This window comes from Macrobrachium rosenbergii, chromosome 57, assembly GCF_040412425.1.
Source record: "Macrobrachium rosenbergii isolate ZJJX-2024 chromosome 57, ASM4041242v1, whole genome shotgun sequence".
NCBI classification, from domain to species: domain Eukaryota; kingdom Metazoa; phylum Arthropoda; class Malacostraca; order Decapoda; family Palaemonidae; genus Macrobrachium; species Macrobrachium rosenbergii.
The window spans coordinates 16,792,067-16,812,473 of NC_089797.1; the positions used below are offsets into that span (position 1 = coordinate 16,792,067).

At 37.8% G+C, this 20,407-nt stretch overlaps 1 protein-coding gene across 10 annotated transcripts in view; it reads left to right on the top strand.

Annotated features, from left to right (window-relative positions):
* The window catches only part of LOC136837064 (calcium-activated chloride channel regulator 1-like), a 151,536-nt gene that overhangs the window by 33,599 nt on the left and 97,530 nt on the right, over window positions 1–20,407 (top strand). Inside the window, exon 1 of one of the 10 annotated variants that reach the window (XM_067101663.1) lies at window positions 2,695–3,114. The exons of 8 other annotated variants lie outside the window; for them this stretch is intronic. The gene's annotated coding sequence lies outside the window, so the exon portion shown is untranslated. Of the gene's footprint in view, window positions 1–2,694; window positions 3,115–20,407 lie in introns of those variants that run through there. One more of the 10 variants, XM_067101666.1, reaches the window with a different exon arrangement.

A 20,407-nucleotide genomic window follows, 5' to 3' on the forward strand; every position in this document is an offset into this window, starting at 1 on the left:
CCGGCTCCCCTGACTCATAATTCTATCCTGTTCTTGTTGAATGCATATTTGAATTTGAAACTCTCAGTGACTGGATTTATCTTTTACCTTTTAGAAACAAGTTAGAGAAAATTTTGTCAATAATTACGCGAAATGTATAATCAAAGGCGATCTGCTTTGGTAATTGGGTAAGGAGCTATAAACTATAAATATCTGCTAACGTGGAGAGATTATAATGAATGATTAAGTGCAGGATCACAGTTAACGCATTTGATAAGACTGATTGAGATATTATTGTATCACTGGACTTCAGCACCAGTGACAAAGGAAATCCAATTAAAAGACAAAGTATTGTTACGTGACTAAAAGAAAGACTCTCGGCCATGGCGTGGGCGCAAGAGGGTCTTGGTTGGAGGTACAGGATTATGCAACAACATTTTCAAGGGTAATACTTATACGATAATCATAATGTTTTATAAATATTGCCTATAAAAATTTTTGGAGCTGAAGGTAAATATCTGCAGTCGATATCATGAAACTTCTATCTTGCTTGTGACCAGTTGGTGGGTGGCAAGCTTCCACCAATTACGATTAGCTTTAGGGATATAGACTGGTTTTTTCCTTTAGCTTCAAGAAAAAATCTATATATATATATATATATATATATATATATATATATATATATATATATATATATATATATATATATATATATATATGTGGGTGTGTGTGTGTGTGTTTGTGTGTATGACGACATATGGGTTTAAAAGAGAGAGAGAGTTATAAGGTATTGAAAAATTAAAAACAAAGCTGAACAAAGAAATTCGAAAGTTGGGGCTAAAAGGGCCAATAAATACTGAAACCGAATTTTTAACTCTTTATTCAAAAATACAAAGATCCTAAGAATCTGTAAACTTATCACTGGCTTAACTAGCAAAGCAACAAAAAATAAAAGCACACACACACACTTTCAACCACGCATGAAACACCCTCCCACGCCATTCATGCTGAAAAATGTGTTGAGCTGTATTCAAGGCAAAAGCAGAAAATGAGCGCGTCACTCCGGCAATTGTTTGACATATTATCCTCACCTTGAACTTCCATCACGTGCTGTGACTTTGTTTGTTTCTGCGCAATTCATAAACACGGAAGTAGTGCTTTCAGTAATACAAACGCGAATGATTCACGTAACGAAAATAGATGAGTCAGTGAGTTTTCTCTTCTTTTTTTTAATCTCTCTGACAGTTATCGGGAACTGATAATATTGCTCATCTGTTAAAACATTTCTAAATTCGACTTGATTAAAAGGAGTTTTTTTTTTTATATAGTTTACGGGCGGCCGTTGATTTTTCAATTGCATTTCCAGTCAAATCGAAGTTTCTTCGGAATTTTTCTTAGTCTGCGGAAGACGAATTTAATGAACGTGTTTGCTTATGTAGACGATTAACGACAACAAACAAACCTCCTTCCTCAAGCCGCTAGCATTTTAATGACTCGAGAGAAACCGGGAGCTCGTTCATTTTGACTTCTAGCACCTGCTAGTAAACAGACTTGCAGGTCTGCCGCTAAAACGTAAACGGTTTTATTAAATATTTTGAATGGGTCGATCGTTCGAGCTCAACAACTGCGTCTGCAGAACGTGAGCGAAATCAGAAAGAGACGCTGTCGGCCTGGGTTGTGCAATGGTGAGGCTGGGGGGCAACGAACGCACCCAATGCTTGTTTTACTTGGAGATTTCAACGTAAATGAATCGTGTGTGAATCACGTATTAGCAGGTATATGGTCCTGTGATGCGAAGGAGAAAATTCGCTTTGGATTTATTTTCCTTAAGATGTAGGACATGGGGCGTAGGTAAAGATGTCTTTTGAGAAAGGAGACGGTATAATCCTTCGCCTACTACTTAAAAATATTTGTGTAGCATTATGTTCGAGTCATACTTCTCTTTGGCTTGGTATAAATGAATCTAGACAGAACACTTGATGAGATTAAATCATATAGACTAATTATTTCTCAGTAAGGGTAGGAAGAAAGGCCAAAAATAAAAATTTAACTTCTATTTTGGGCTTAGAAGGACTCAGCAACTCGACAAAGCTTGCTGTTGTTAAGATGAACTTAAAAGGATATGAAGAAATTAAAACAAAAAATGAACTTGCCGAAAACCTTGAAATTTGTAATGATCATCCTCAAGGTCATGTGATCTTCACTCCGCTCGATGTTTGCTTATTTGCACAAGTCATCGGATTGCAGTAGGTAGCAGAGGCGGCTCTGAGCGAAGTCCACCTGAATGGGGCTTGTCTTGGCGGTGCGTTTGCTTATTTATTGTAGCACCGAAGCATCATCTCGCCCCCAGCACACGTATCCTTACTTTGCCCTTATGAGATGACGTCTCCTCCTCCTCCTCCTCCTCCTTCTTCTCTTCCTCCTCCTCCTCCCTTCTTCGCTGCTTAACTTCCCCGTCACACACCCACTACTACCACCACTCCCAATGCCTTCCTACGGACACATAGGGAAAGTTACCAGCTAACATATTTCAGTACTGTTTTGCATTCATTCATTGGGCCACTTGCCTTAGGTGTTTTATTTATGAGCCACTCTGTATTTGGAAGGGCGAATGAAAGTAATGAGGAAGCTTCTGTCACTTTTTGGTTGAAATTCTCTAATTGGAGATTGGAAAGGATTCGCACGTTGACCTTCATTCTAGCTGTGAATTCGCCCCAGGCTTACAAGTAACATGGCGAGTGGCGGGCGTTCAGCACGGGTTCATTTAATGCAAGGGATAAGGGACGCCAAACTGAAACATCATTAAAACAACGATAGCAAACAATAAAGTCATTTTCCGCTGATTTTCATTAAACAGTGAATAATTACGAGATATTCATCATTATCAAGTTATCTGTTCGGGAAGATAAGTGCCATTTCGTCGCTGAGTTTGGAGTAAGATTTGCATCAGAAGTTTCCGAACGTGAGTGAAGGAAAAACAAACAGAGGCGTCTCCAAACATCAACAGAGGACCTGTCACTCGGGGCCATAAGTAATCGCCTTATAATTGGCCAGAGAAGCAGTCAGTGACCTGCTTTCTGAAAGAGAGTCTGGGCGAAGCTGACTTGCAGCCGACAAGTGGCAGGGCGATGAAAGGTCAGTCCATCGCATCTTTGTCTTTGATCTCGAGAAGAAGAATTTTGATGCTCCCCTGGCGGTACTCTATGACTCAAGATCATCATCATCTTCTTCTTCTTCTTCTTCTTCTTCTTCTTCTTCTTCTTCTTCTTCTTCTTCTTCTTCTTGCTGTCAATGTTTTTTATTTCTTAAAAATATTTGGCAGATAGGATATGCCTAAAGTTTTCCTATCTTTTTTAATATTTGCAAGATACGACGTGCTCACAATCTTTATAGTTTTTTTTCCGAATACATGCAAGATACGCACTCACTATTTTTATCTTATGAATTATTAGTAGTCTTTTTGTTTGGAGGTTGTATTTTTCAACATTTTTTCCTCAGCCCTCTACAAAGTTCCAGTCAATGACTTCGCCAGATGCCCTCTTAAGGAGAATCTAGAAATTTCGAGAGGCTCAGTTTTCTTGCGTGTAGGCAGTATGCTTCTTCGGGTCAGCCATCATATGATGGTAATCATTGTCATCATTATACGAAATAACAGTCTCCTTGCTTTAGGCCTGAACGCCATTTTGTAATACGTTTGAACTACCTCTCTATCGAACTATCTATCTGTTACAGGAACACTATTTGCTTAGCCATTTATCTGTATCTTTTTTACGTAATTCCATTTGTTTCGACAGAAACGAAATGGAAGTTGAAATCCGATAAGCCAAATGTCAGCTGCATTCTCGAACGATCCTTTAACATCATTTTGTTATACTTTTTAACTGTCTGTCTATCTGTCTATGACAGGAACACTATTTGCTTAGCTGCTTATCCATGTATTTTTATGGGAGTTCAAATCGGATAAGCCAGATGCCAGCTGCATTCTCGAAAGATCCTTTAACATCATTATGTTAAATGTTTTAACTTTCTATCTATCTATCTATCTATCTATCTATCTATCTATCTATCTATCTATCTATATATGACAGGTACACTATTTGCTTAGCTGCTTATCTACATCTTTTTACGCAATTCCATTTATTTCGACAGAAACGGAATGGAAGTTCAAATCGGATAAGCCAGATGCCAGCTGCATTCTCGGAAGATCCTTCACCACAAGTCGTAGCTGGCTTCAGGTTTTCAGTCCGTCCACACTCCGGCGTGTACAGTTACTCGTGAATTCATTCGTCAGTGCGCGGCAAAGTGGTTTATCCATTAGCATTTGTCTTATTGAAAAAATAAAAATAAAAATGGGATGGTTGCAGTTTTTGCTTCTGGGTCTTTTTTTTTCCTTGTTATTTTTATCCTCTCAGGAAAAATGAAATTCTCATTCTCTCTTCCCCACTTTCTTCCAGTTATATTATTTTGAATATTTTTTCCAAATATAACTGATTGCAATTGTTTTGAACGATTTTCCTGGTCACTCTAAAGTGCCTCATTCAAATGGCTATACATTCTTCTGCAATGAATGAATGAATGAATGAATGAATGGATGAATTCATTTCCTTTCACTAAGTTTTGCTATGCTGTCGAGCAGTCCAAGAAGTATGCCTGAACCTCCTCTAGCGCATTCACGGTGAATTCCGTTTGTATTTTACTTTTACTCTACGTTCCTCATATGTCCTTCAGTGCACGTCTGTTATTACGTTCAAGTAACTTCAAGATATTTCGTTCTTGTAAAATCAAGATTAGATTAACTCTCGTGTTGAAGGAATATATGTCTCTTAATTCCTGCAACGCATCACCAAATTTACAGGCCGCAATTAGGCAAAGGCGTGTGTTGGCGTAAGGACGACTTGGTACTAACCGACCACCAACCATATGCTTGCGTTTGACTAATTGGTTTGCATTCAGAGTAATGATGGTCAAGATATGTGACACCGTCATTAATCTTGATAGCCTTTAGAAATGTAGTTCACGTCCTGTTTTGCCTAAAGAATAAGCAGTGTTTATTCTTATGCAATAGGTCATTTTTCTTTTGCCTTAGACGTCGTTACAAGTCAATAGACCTTATTCTTTCCACCACTAATGTCAAAAATAGGGAAATAAATACGACTGTATAGAACAAATACCCATTTTTCCCAAGTGATCGTGTTCCCCTCTCCAAATAGAAAATTAAAGGATCTCAAGAATCACAGACTACTGGTCAATATTCGTTGAGCGACCTTTATTTCAGCGGAACATACTGAATATGTATGGCTCTCTTCACTGCAACTTCATTAGAACCTGATCACTACAGACTTAGTTTTCACCGCAATCAAGATCAAGCTGAGATTCATGTAGATCGTGGAATCAGTCGTTGTTAGATTGGAGGAAAGTACTTAAGAGTTAATCACGCTTAAAGGAAGCGTTTAAAGGTGGACATAATATGTCAACACATATTTTGTCTTTAGCAAGTACATATATATATATATATATATATATATATATATATATATATATATATATATATATATATATATATATATATATATATATATATATAGTGTATATACTGTACATATATATACATATATATATATGAACAGTATATATATATATATATATATATATATATATTGTATATATATATATATATATATATATATTGCATATATTACCAGTTGTCCACTGTTTGATTCATCTTCGTTGCATATATTACCAGCAGAGATGCTTCTTACAGCGTCTGCAGTCACTCATCAGAGCTTCTTTGACACAGCCCCTCCTGGGGTGCAGTCGAATGTCAGTCAGCCAGCCCTTAAAGCCACACTTATTCTTCAGGCTCAAAGTAGGAGATTAACACCTTACCTCTCTCTCTCTCTCTCTCTCTCTCTCTCTCTCTCTCTCTCTCTCTCTCTCTCTCTCTCTGATTTTCCACTCTCGGTTCATAATCGAGGGGTCAAGTTCGACCTTCGAGCTGAGCGAGGAAAGCAACGACATTGGCACATTTCCTTAAAAGCTTCAGTTGACCCAAACCATATAAATAAGTACCAGATTTTTAGTTGATTGTTCTATGTAGCAGTTAAAACGAGAGAGAGAGAAAGAGAGAGAGAGAGAGAGAGAGAGAGAGAGAGAGAGAGAGAGAGAGAGAGAGAGAGAGAGAGAGAGAAGTTATCAGTCAGTATTCCATCAAAATGTGCGCAACCATCTACATAAAAAGAAATGAGTCCCCATATATCTATTTTTCTGTGTGTAATACAGATAGCCTACGGTAATGAAAGCTATTTTTTTTATTGTCACAAAACCTTAAGCAAGAAAATAAATAGCAACATAACGTACTTGACATACTTTAAGAACGATGTGCATGAAAATGTTGCACATTGCCATGTTTTCAAGGGGACAGGTCTAATTGTCCCGACAAGGTACTTTCACCTGGAAACCATTGAAACGATAAAATTCACAAGACACAGCCTTCCTCTTTCTCTCTCTCTCTCTCTCTCTCTCTCTCTCTCTCTCTCTCTCTCTCTCTCTCTCTCTCTCTCACACATTATCTGTCTGTCTTGCCGGAAACCAGGGCCTTTGTACTCGAGTAGTACAATACATCCACAGAGAATTAGGCGCAGCTGAGAATAGTAATTAGTTTGCGCAGAAATAGACAGCAAAAATAATTGCAAGTGAGCTTCACACATACGCACACTTGCAGAGAGAGAGAGAGAGAGAGAGAGAGAGAGAGAGAGAGAGAGAGAGAGAGAGAGAGAGGTCTACCTGTCGGCTGGTATTTCTAGCTTTTGAGAATATCGACACGCCGAACTGTATTTGTATACAAAAATACATCACAAACATATCAACCCAAATGAAATACTTCACTAATATCTGTCTGGATGAATAGCAATATTAAGGCGGCGGTCCTACCATAAGCAACAGCCCATTAATCTATTTTAGCATATTCCATTAAGCGTCGATAAGATTTCTCTGACTGCTTTTGACACTGCAAGGATTAACTTCCACCAGCAACAGACGTTATTTATGACAGCTAACTACCAGGCGCTGTATGAGTTACGGCCCTTGTACCACGTCATTAGGTTATCTCAACATTGGTGAGAACCTCACTCTAACTGAGGGTAGTGCCGTCAGTGCGCCTCACCCTGTGCGCTGTAGGCATTACTTGAGGTTCTTTGCTGCGTCCTTTCAGCCCCCTTTTCATTCGTTCATATTCTCCTCTTCCATCTTACTTTCCACACTCTCCTAATAATTGTTTCATAGTGCAACTGCGAGGTTTTCCTCCTGTTACACCTTAAAACCTTTATACTCCCAGTTTCCCTTTCAGCGTGGAATGACCTCATAGATCCCAGCGCTTGGCCTCTGGCCTTAATTTTAGATTCCATTCCATTCTCTCTATTTCTGAAGTTGCTGTCGCCTAGTACGCTGTTGGCCCAGCGTTCGACTCTCCTACCGGCTAATGAAGAATTAGAGGAATTTATTTCTGGTGATAGAAATTCATTTCTCGTCATAATGTGGTTCGGATCCCACAATAAGCTGTAGGTCCCGTTGCTAGGTAACCAGTTGGTTCTTAGCCACGTAAAATAAATCTAACCCTTCGGGCCAGCCCTAGGAGAGCTGTTAATCAGCTCAGTGGTCTGGTTAAACTAAGATATACTTAATACTCAAGAGGAAGAATCATTACTCTCGCTGTCTTTCACAGTTGGCATATGTCAATAAAGAGGATACAACTCATGATTTGAATTAGCTTTGAAACCGGTTTTTGTGCAAGATAGCTGTCTCTCTTCAATCAGGCATTTAATCTGCTCGACTATTTATTGAATTGATTGATACCTATGCCACTTTTTTTATCTGTTTTGTGTGAGATGATTAATTAGCGTTGATCCCCGAATCAAAAATGAACTGTATTCCCCAAGACAAGATTTAATTATACTGATAATCTTGTAAGGAAATTCGTTATGCTTATAGGACTGATTTACACAGTACAATTGATAATAAAGTCCCCTGGGAGATCTACTTCGAACATCCGGGAAATTTCTCAATATCTTCTTATCAGTTTAATCTAATGTACACACTTAACTCACATCCACATTTCTTCATCGATTCTGGCCACGTTTATCAATCACAAGGCATTCTTTCGTCATAAGAAAGCTGACGGCCTGTCTATCACCCTACAAAAAGACTTCACTAACTAGCAGTCGCGATGGCGTAACGTTGTGGATGATGGATGAAATACGTTGTTGTGGAAGGTTATAGCAAATAGGCAGAGTTACTGTAAGTGAGGAAAAGACCATGAAGGTAATTTGAAAAAATTGGAGACCAGAAATTAAGATAATCTATATTAGTTGTCTCTGCTGATAGAAAGAAAACAGTAGCACTCATTGTCGTGAAAATATTGACTTACTGAGCAAAAAAGGCAGGTTAACAAGAAAACACGACTCCCTTGTCAATTAGAACTTGACAAAACATTATACAAACTCAGACCCGAGTTGGCAGCGACCACTGAGTTAGCTGAATCAGTTCTCAAGGCTTTCGGTGAAACTGAATTTGCAGAGATGTTCATATTCGTCTTCATTTGATTTATGAAATTCAGTAATTCTTCAAGGTTATTTCCCAGCCGCTGAAACCATTTCACTTTGATCACTATTTTATCTTCCGAGTGATAAAACGGTGACAGTGATGCTGAATTTAAGGTAACGATCGTCAGCAGGTGCAACAAACAGTTTTACGTAAGACCTGATGGTACACCTGACCTCAAGACATTTACACCTTTTGCAGAAGTTGAATGGGAGCCAAGAAATGCCGATAACCTCTTTGCTTATTATTTATAGGGTGCCAGATGCGAAGCTTCTCTCTCTCTCTCTCTCTCTCTCTCTCTCTCACACACACATAGGAGCACACACAAACAAACACACACATACCTTGTTTGTTTATCTTTCCCTCTTCCCAGATACAGAACAAAAGGGAAGTTCACTTCTGAATAAACTAACAATCATATTGATTTCTCCACCATTGGTTCACTCAGCGGTTAACCAAGGTGCAATATCATATTGACAATATTTTTTCCACTGCAGTTTTTATACGATATCAGTCCGAGGTAAGAGGAAAATAAAAAACGCAAGGCCGACCATCAGACAAAGGCCACCTTAATCAGCGATCAAATGAAAACATCGTTATGCAGATGACCTCTGTTGCCTTGGTCAGAATGTGTACCAATCGTGGCGCTGCTTACCGTCTATGATGTCATTCGACGCACACACGTCACTGTCTAAAATTAGAGGCGCCTGAAAAACACAAGGTCCCCTGACACTGATTAGGAGGAATATTTAGCTGATATGGAAGATTTTTCTAGTTCTTCTTCTTTCAATCTCTATTTCTTTCTGACTTCTCTCTCTCTCTCTCTCTCTCTCTCTCTCTCTCTCTCTCTCTCTCTCTCTCTCTCACCACACCCGCTTACACGCACACACACACACACCCAAACACATTTACGGAAGAATTATTTTTGATGCACTGTTTATCGGCAGCTGCACAAAAACGCCTTTTTGTACAGAATCAAAAATATTTTGGTTGGTAGGACCAAGTCTGAAGGACTACGCCAGGCTTCTATTCCCTTTGACATCTTAACTAAAGGTTTGTGCTAGCACAGGCCGCCTGAGTAAGAAAAAAAACTCTAATTGAGCTCGCTTGCGTTGTAAGTTTTGTGTAAATATGATTGATTATTTGTCATTTTAGCTGCGTATACATTTTGTATGATTTTTATCACATTTGCCTAGTGCCAGCTTCAGCGTCATTAATATAATTTATTATCTAAATTTTCCTGCTGATGTGTTTTATTTGTTCTGTCGTCTTTGATTTTGCAAGCTTCATCTTTCACTTAATTCATTGTTGTTTGGCAACCGTATTTCATGAAAGAGCCTGTCCTATTTTTTAATTATGTTCAAGAAATAATGGCCCTGAAGCACTCTGATTGGTTATTAAATTGGGAATGAATCTAATGAAAAAAATAATAAAGATAGATTAAAAGAATTGAAACAAGGAATCCTGGATTTCATAAAATTAATAATCTAATGAAATTCAGGAAGTGGTCTTGCACACTGCCTCACTCAGGGCAGAAATGTAATACCTCGCAACCAAGAATTAGCAGTGGAAAATATTTTAATACTGACGAAAGAAAAATATAGGTATCCCAACCGCCTCCCCCCACCCCAGAAAAAAAAATAGCTGGTTGAGATCATCGTTCTCGAATTTAAAGTTTTAGATATATGCGTCGTCCTTGTTGGCTTATCTAAAGAAAGGCTTGAGAAGTTTGTGTGATTGAAGCATTTCAGTTTGAGTGCGTGGCTTCTACGCACCTTCTTTCAACCAGTCAGAGCAGTTTTATCTTGAAATACTTTTAAAAGTCATTCACGCCATCCGTTGAACGCTCTTATGTGAGGATGAACACACGCACACACATACACACACACACACACACACACACACAGAGAAAGAGAGAGAGAGAGAGAGAGAGAGAGAGAGAGAGTGATCTGGCTCTGGTGTTTTAGTAACCCAGATTTCGATCCCAACAAATTTAGTGCCATAAAACGTTAAGCGCCATGATGTTCCACAAGAGCAGGCGTGTTTATCATGACAGGGGACCCTCATTTTTAAGTTATATATGGCGTCAAGGACCACCTCTATTTCAACACCACTTCTATTTCAGCGCCGCCTCTATTTTAGCACGGCGTCCTTTTTAGCCATGTCATGAAGCCAATGGTACACAGCATTGTGTTGACCCAATGTCCATGGATAAACAACTCGAATATATTTTGCATTTCGTCAGCTATCCCAAAAGATGACGCTTAACAGAAAATCACACAAAGTGGTGTGGATTGACCTCGAGTGTTAGATGAAGTGTTCGTGCGTGTGCGCGTCTGTGTAAGTTTTGTGCGTTGGAACCAATTAGCAGTGCTTATTATAGGCAATATATCTACAGTGTTATCCATTTGGCGCTTCCGTTGTAGATCACGATGCCACCGAACTTTAAAAGCCAAACAGATGTCCTTGTCTGGGACGTTTCATGCGAAGGGCTAATTTATTCTTTATGTTTTCTTGTTATTGTCCTCATAGTTTGGCCTAACGCAGTTGAGTAATAGCTATAAAGTTTTGTCAACGGTTTAGCTGGGTTACTAGAATACTAATAAATAACAATAAAAGAGAGAGAAAAGAAACCGCCATGCAAGATGAATTCTCATTAACCTTTGACAAGCGAACGTACCATGGCAACCTTTTAAACAGAATCTATTGCCTGCCCTTAGCATAAACTTATCCACTTTATAGCCGTCCTTATTGCCGTACCGTCACAATTCATGTAGATATGAGACACAGCTCCCACGACATAGTCATTTATGCAAATTCTGGAACAGCGGTGGGTAGTGGCGCGCCAAAACCCTACGGTACCCAGCTGCGTGTCTTGCAGGGTTCCAACGGCGATGCCTTTACTGACATTCCTCTTACACGGTCTTTGCTATCACTTATCCCGCTTGTTTCAGCCTCTGCCGAGTGTAACTTATGCTTAGTGAGCTATATTACATCGTTTTTTCAAGTGGCCGCTTTCCTTACGTGGGATGAGATTCTCTGGCGTTTTTTTCCCGAAGTAAATCGCTTTATAGAAACGTCTCTTTGCAGAAAAAGAAAAGAAGAGGAAAGGTTGTACGTCTGCTCTTTTTATTAATCGTCCTCTTCTACTGATAACCTTATTGTTATTAGAAACTCCCCTAACCAGGTGTCTCATAGGGATGGCTAGAGGGACTTCTTACAATTCAGAAGACAGCGCTTTGAAGCCGACAGCACGATAGGACCATGATAGGGGAATGACAGTTGCTAAGCTTTTGCAATATCATCACAACGGTCCGTATAAAACAAGAGCTCTCCGCAAAAATAAGCACTCTGGTTCATTATGAGCCACAAAATTGATTGGATTCACTTTTTCACCTTAACTCGAGAAATCTTCGTCAGACCAACAGAATAGTTGTAAATATTTCAAGGGTAACGAGTGATTTTTTAAAATCTAAAACTGCAGATCATTAGAAAAAGTTATAATAAAGAAAAACAACACCCCTTCAGTATGTTATCTTCGGTAATATAAATCACTGCGTGGAGGCTGCCTTACGGAAGTAGTCCATACATGACGTATATAAAAAGCAGTTCCTGATCGGCCTTTGAAATGAAAAAGTTAAGTATACCTTAGTTTTACCAGACCACTGAGCTGATTAACAGCTCTCCTAGGGCTGGCCCGAAGGATTAGACTTATTTTACGTGGCTAAGAACCAATTGGTTACTTAGCAACGGGACCTACAGCTTATTGTGGAATCCGAAACACATTATAGCGAGAAATGAATTTCTATCACCAGAAATAAATTCCTCTAATTCTTCATCAGCTGGCCGGCGGAATTGAACTCCGGCCCATCGAGTGACAGTCTGAAGCTCAACCGACTCAGCCAACGAAGGGCTTGCCTTTGAGTTAGTCAGGTTACGGATTCTTGAAAATCTTGTACCTTTAACCCACAGCCTTAACCGAGGTCCCTAGTGTAGCTTAAGAGTGTTTATATACCTTTGTTAATCTCAGAAACAAAAGTAAACGTATCTTGGTAAGGCTGACCGATGCTGCGCGGGCTCTCGGTTCTCCAGTAGCCCTGAGGAGGGTTTAGTCAAGCACTCGCGGGGCAGTGTTTTTGCTTGTACTTTGCTTGTCGATGCTTGTTTCTCCTTTTCCTTTTTGTATTTTATACTTTTATCTTCCCCCATGTTTGTGACATTTACTTGCTCATTACCGACACTTTTTCTTTGACGTTTTAGTCTTATCGTTTTGATGAGTATGTTATGAAGGTTGCATTTCATATATATATATATATATATATATATATATATATATATATATATATATATATATATATATATATATATATATATATATATACACACACATATATACATATATGTATATATGCATATAAGCATGTGCATATATACAGTATATATATACGTATATATATATATGTATATATATGCATATAACCTTATATATATATAAACACGCATATATATATATATATATATATATATATATATATATATATATATATATATATATATATATATATATATATATATATATATATATATATATATATATATATATATATATATATATATATATATATATATATAAACATATATGTATATATACCTACAGTGACATATATAAAGTACATATATAGGCCTATATATAATGTATATATAATATTTTATTTCCTATTTACCCATTCGGATTTACTGTCATATTTCATACCCGTATCGTACCGTCATTACCGATGTGAATTATGAATACACTTATCAGCCGACACGTCTCATTATAATAAGTGATGTGCTTATCAGGGAAGGATGATTTAGCAAGAATTTCTTAGCACTGGGTTTATTTTACTCTCGCTTCGTAAACGTGGCTTTTTAGATTTCCATATTAATTTCTATTCTGATTTGAATGACAATTCCTGTCCAGCTTCAAATGTTTCTTAAATTAGATTAATAAATGATAACTTTTATTGGTAATATTTATTGCTATTTTAAGGGGCTGAGGGGATATACTGCAATTAATTTGGCAAATAAAATATCATTTAAAAATATGAAGCATGCAAGCAATTTGTTATCGACCGTACATTAATTTAAGTACTTTTTACTGCTTTTAGTTCTTTGCCATTTTTAAAAGAGGACAAGACCATTATCAAACAGTCGTAGGTCCAAGTTTGAAATATATAATATTTAAAACGATTTCAGTTTATGCTGGTTTACTATGTCTGCCATAGAAATGAAATGGAAGGAACCTTAAGTTTCTTTACCTTTATTGTTTTACCTACTATACTTTTAAAATTTTTCTGAAATCTGGATATTCTGCCGTATTGAGGATGGTGCAAAGTTTTTTTTTTTTTACAAATTGCATCAAACAATATTGTACCCTAGTCAGTTACCGATTTTCTTCTTGTTAACGTTATCGACATCCGCGATATTCCTTTAGCCTCAAGGCCCAGGCTAAAAATCCCAAGACATTTTGTAGTTATCGAAATAAATGCATATATTGTGAGAGCGCAATACGATTGAGTGTATTCTCAAGCAAAGGAATCCTTACGCTAAACTTTTATGGTATATATATCCTTGCATTTGAAAACTCTTGCTACATGGGCACCAGACGACACGCGGTGATTAAATACTACTCTAGGAATACCCAAAGGCAAATATATGGCGACTTAAACGCTCCAGTCAGTTAGATTTTACACGTTAACGTTGAGCACCGTAACTTTCCGGAAGGTGCATGTCTTCTAATGTTTTTGACTCGCCAAAAATACTCGCTTTGCCTGCAGTTTTCGGATTAAAATGAAAAAAGATATCAGTTTTCTGCAAAAATGAGCAAATGCAAACATATAATTAAGGGAATAAATTTATCAACACACCAAGAATATGAAAAACACTGAACATTATCTCGCTGGTCAACCAAATAATAATGACTGTTTGGGAAAGTCAGAGACTTCCGCTACGTTCTGCTATATTCTGGGCCGTTAAGGATAGACTTACATCTAGTGTGTGTTCAAGAATCCGAGACCGAGCAAACTCGAAGGAGTGGCCACACGATATGAAGGGCGCAGGGAGGAAGACAGGCCACTCAGATACGAGAGGCATGATGAAAGATGGGGTACTTTGTGTAGTACTTGGCAGGGGGTGAAGTGTACCGGCGAAGAGAAATTTGAGAGATATGGACAGAAACTTTGGGTCATTATCTGATATAGGAACATCATATAAGAATCCTATTTCTGTGTTCTTAGAACAGTGAGGCGTTTTACTCCCACTAATGACAATAAGATTTAACGCAGAACTGTGAGTGCTCTTAAAGATACTTTAGAAGGAGTTCTCTTGCTGATTAATGTCTGACGAAGGCGCATATACAAACGTCACATATAAAAGGAGAAACAGAGATATTGCGCTCGAACGAGAGGAAACGAATCCGGATGTAGACCAATGTATAAAAGGACAGTAAAACAACAGAAAAATGATTCAGACCAGATAAAAAACCGAAGGTATAGGAGATGAAGACGAATGAGGAAGATGGCACGACAATCTTGCAACAGCCACAGATGAGAATATTTAGGGGACTGTTTGCCAAAGGGGTGGGCTAGCAAACAACTACCGTAGACTAGTGAAATGCAAAGTAAACAGACAGGTAATGTACAGAATCAGTTACATCCGTTCCGAATTACAAACATACCGACACAACACAGGGGGGCGGGCGCGCGGGGGGGGAGGGGGGACGGCTGTCAGTGATGCCCTGCTGACAAGATGGAATGATGTTGTGACCACACAGCGGATGCGGAAAGCCTCTGATTTGGCACTTTGTTGAAAAACATGAAGTTCTTTGTGATATTGGGACTTAAGGTTCACTTGTTTTATTCGTCCACATTCTTAGGAAAGATTACGTAAAAATTCAAACAACACAAACAAACGCGCACTCGTGTGTGTGTGTGTATATATGTATATATATATATATATATATATATATATATATATATATATATATATATATATATATATATATATATATATATATATATACACACACACATGCACACACACATATATATATATGTATGTATATATATATATATATATATATATATATATATATATATATATATATATATATATATATATATATATATTATTATTAATATTGGCGTGGCATTTTTACATTCACGATATTAAGACAATTGATAAACGATATTTGTAGCATAAAATTAGGGATTACATATATATATATATATATATATATATATACATATATATATATATATATAATATATATATATATATATATATATATATATATATATATATATATATATATATATATATATATATATATATATATATATATATATATATATATATATATATATATATATAATCACAGATTTTTATGCTACAAATATCGTTTATCAATTGTCTTAATATCGTAAATGTAAAAAGGTCAAGCGCGTATAAATAAAAAATCCATATATGTATGTATACAATGCATACATATACACACATATATATATATTCAGTTTTGTACATTATATTATATTTTCTCTATATGCAGCTGAACTGAATGAGAGGGACTTTAAGGCTAAAAGCACGGGTAAGTGACAATGACAGAAAATTTGAATGTTCAAAAATTTACTTTGCATAACAAGCGTAATGTGAAGGGTTGAAAGGTTATAGATGCAATCCTAGGAGAAAAATTTTGTTGACGCGATCGGTCATGTATTAAAAGTGACAGATGTAAAGCTGACAAAGAATTGTGTTAATTTAAAATTTTCGGAAAAGGGAGACCGAAGAGTTCCGATTAAACTCATCCAGTATGGTAGAACATTAAGTTAAAGAGTCTTGTCGTCCAGGAGAAGGAACTTTTCGCTAGATGAAGACTTACACCATAAATACGCTGAAGGAGGGTCGACTTATGCTAATACAGCTTCTATACAGTTTACCAAGTGTCTACAACACCGTGAATATTGTTTGACCAGGGCCTTGTCCTTATTTACAGATAGCATGCTGTAGCAAGAAACTCCCCTCAAAAAAAAAAAAAAAGCTCCTTGGAGGGAAAGGAAAGAAATGACAAGAGAAACTTGTATGCCTACAATTTTAACCAAGTTGTCATTTTCAAATGATACACTTTTATTCAAGACTCAGATAACAGATGTCTCACTGGGATGGCTCAAAGACCTTTTTCGGTGGCTGGTAGAAAAAACAAAATTAAAATTGAATTGAAGAAGTTGGACAAGAAGGCATGAAGAGACCCAAGGTACGAATGAAAACAGAGAGAAGAAAGTAATGCAACTGGGTCTATATGATACAGTCACATTAAAATGCCTGTCTCAGAGGACACGGTGTAAGTGAGGACTTCCTTTTCAGAGTTATTTTTTAATTATTCATTCTGTAGCCTACATTTAAAGATTGAAGATATACAAAAACATTAACAAGAAGCTGGACTTTTCTTTTGTCTCTAAGGAAATCTCATCACTTAGCATGTCCGTCCTGCCCGAAGTCTGTGCAAACATTATTAAGGCAATCAGTGCGTATCCCACACGCAGCTGGAGTGCCGCGATCCTGGGAACCATTTTCCTGACAAAGAACGCCCATTTACTTGCCGGACGTTGCTACTTACCCACAACTTACTTTTCTTGCTAAAATACCGAACGGACTTTACAAGAATTCCGTTGACCTTCTGCAGCAAAGAGAGCAATGTGTGCAATGTTTATATACCCCACTAGGATGCGATGGTAGCGAAAAAGGGAAGACACCTTATTTCAACAAGTGTCAGACATAGACGAGGTAATTGCTATGATGGTGTTTGCACCAACGAGAAAAGTAGTCCGCGTGGGAAGTGACGGAGAGCGTCTGTTTGGACGATCTTCAGGGATGGGCGCTAAGAATTTCATGCAAAATAATAAGGAATTATCAAAACTCGGGTGTAACACTCGCTGAACGGCTCATTGCATAAGTTGTCTTGGCAGATGTTTTACGGACGGTTGCTCTTCCTGAATCCAACCCTCCTTATACGATGGAGAAGAAGGCCTAAGAGAAGATGGAGAGACTGCATTCGAGAACACAAGAGAATAGGCGAAAAGTGGAGACAAGATAAAAACACCTGGAAAAGGCTCATTAAAAACGCTGGCCTCGACTAGGGACGAAGATGAGAAGACCAAAACGCGGTTGTGACTGTGAATCGACTAACTTAAGAATAGCTTGGGCATTTATTTTCCTGATTTCATTTATTTAACTATTCGAAGTTGAATGGTGCCCTCACAATAGGAAAGTGTACACATACTGAAAATGAGAAAATCTCTTAAGAATTTGTTACGGGTATGGTAGTCGTTAAAATAAAAGCGGGAAGGTTATGTCATGAACATATTTAGCCCAATCTTTTTTATGACCACTCACAAAAATTTATGAGTTTATACATGGAAAAGGTTCTGCATGCTAGATCATACACACCTGCAGTCATATTGAAACATAACGTATTTGCAAAACACCCACATATCTAAACACACGCACGCACATAAAAAACGCACATACACATAGTAAAGCACAGTCTATGAAGATCTAATTGATAAACTTCAGTCAAACACTTTCATAAAAAGATTTTTAGTTGTCCTGTCGTTAAAAATTGTCTAGAGCTTTAGGCAAAAGCTGATTATTCAAGAACAATATTTGGAAACCAAGGAAGTTAAAATTTTTCGTGGGTTTATCTGTGTCTATCAGAATTGCCCAAAAAAGTAATGGAGGGATTTTTACGAAAATTAGACCAACTTTGGGCTACGTAACTGGCAACAAAAGGGTCATATTTTGACAAAAATATTACTGTAACTTTCGGAGGGAAAGGGCCTCTTGCGGATTGGATTGATCAGTCTTGTTTCAAATGTTCCAGTCTTAGGAAAGGAAAATAAAACCAGACGCACCGTTACCCTAGATTTCTGTAAATTAATTGGATCACTGCTTCGTATTGACAAATGATTAGATTGTGGGAGATATAGAAATGTTCCCTTTGGAGGTAATAGACCTTTCTTTTTGGGGGTAGAGTTTTTGGGTGCATTTTTCAGCCTTGGGGGAGCTTTTCAGACTCCGAACGGTTATATTTATACTGGTTTTTCTTCTTGTTAAGTTACGTTATTTTGAGGATTTGTTCATTCCCACGTTAGCATAAAGATTATATCAGGGTGTCCAGTGACCTATCGTCTAAAAACATGGATTTCCCCTGTGCGTGGATTGTTATCCTCGCATCCTTTATCAAGATGGGCTTCCTTTCGATAAGAGACGAGCTTCTGAGACTAAAAAAAGCGAGCAGCTACGACAAAAAGGAAAACCGCTTATGACGTTTATTTGGCTTCTTGATAACTGGTATCTTTTGACAAACAAGATACGAAAGGTTACAATGACACCAGCCCCAGCTTGTGAGCATGTGTTTGTTACTTCCATTTATGAGTTTAAATATCAACAACTTATTTGGAGAGTCCTTTGTGGTTAAATCAAAGTAAACAAGGAAATATACTTTCCTATGCACCAGCATCTACAAAACCACATTTCCATATTGACATAAAAATAAAATCCGGCATAAAAATCCAGCTGTAAAGAGTACGATCGAGGGAGCCTCACAATAGGCAAGTCTCGGCCCTTTCCCCTTCACAAAAGGAAAGCATAATTCACGAACCTCATGATAGAGGTCAGAGGTCAAAGGAGGGAGGGTTGGGGGGGGGGAGGGATCAAGGAGAAGCGGAGCTTCGTGAACAAGACCATGACTGGATTGGGTGAGCCTGGCTGCTCAAAACGTGCTGATCTGCGTATTTCTGGCATAACTCTTTGGGGATAACGTCTCCTCTCGGCTTCTGGGTGGGTGGGGGAGGGGGGTGGACGTGGGTGGTCCATCCTAAAGTAGGTTGGCACATCGGGGCAGTGCTGCATCCTGAGCTTAACTGATTCTCAGACCCACCAGCGAGCAACAACGTAAAGATGCTTCCACGGAGGGTGATAACGGGATTACTCTGCGTTCGCTGCTTGACACCAGGGAATCATGCAGTACAGTATCTTGATGTGGTTCGTTTATTGGCTGTGTGGACGCTGCATAAACTTACAGAGTGCGTATACACTGTTGCAGCCAGGAAAGGAAGAGGAATATGCGTAACCAGCTCGTAATGACAAGTATTTATGTTTAGAGGTATGGGGCCATAGCAACTGATGAACATGAAAACCATAATAGTCTCTAACAATTCAGTAAATTTCCTTTAAAACAGAAAAAAACTGCTATCCTAATAAGTTAACTTTTGTAACGATATTTTGATTTTATAACCACGTCACATATCTTGTAACTACCGTAGTATGTCATTCATCTAATTTTCGTTTCCACCCCTCTCATCATATTTTAATTATTTTCATACAAATACAAATTCAATAACGATCAAGATAATAGTCTGAAACATTAGCAATTCTTTTCAAGTTGATAACTCTCTATTCTACAAACGAAATAAGTAAAAAAAACTATTGCCTTATTATGCAACATATTAGAATAATTGAGCTTCACGCTGAAAAACGTAAACTAAATTGGGGCTTGAATCTGGGGACGGGTGGGTTAGGGGGTAAGGCATAATTGTCTGGGAATTGGCGATAATATGCTGCCTTCACAAGAACACGTAAGCCGTAAGGCCTTGTATCAACTTCGTGTTAGATGGACAGACGAGTTAATCATTCGTAAATCATACAAAAATTCTATTATTGTATTAACATGTTGAATTATTTCTGTAGAATATTAATACGAGACAGGGTAAGGATATTCAGGTCATCTGCTGTTAGAATT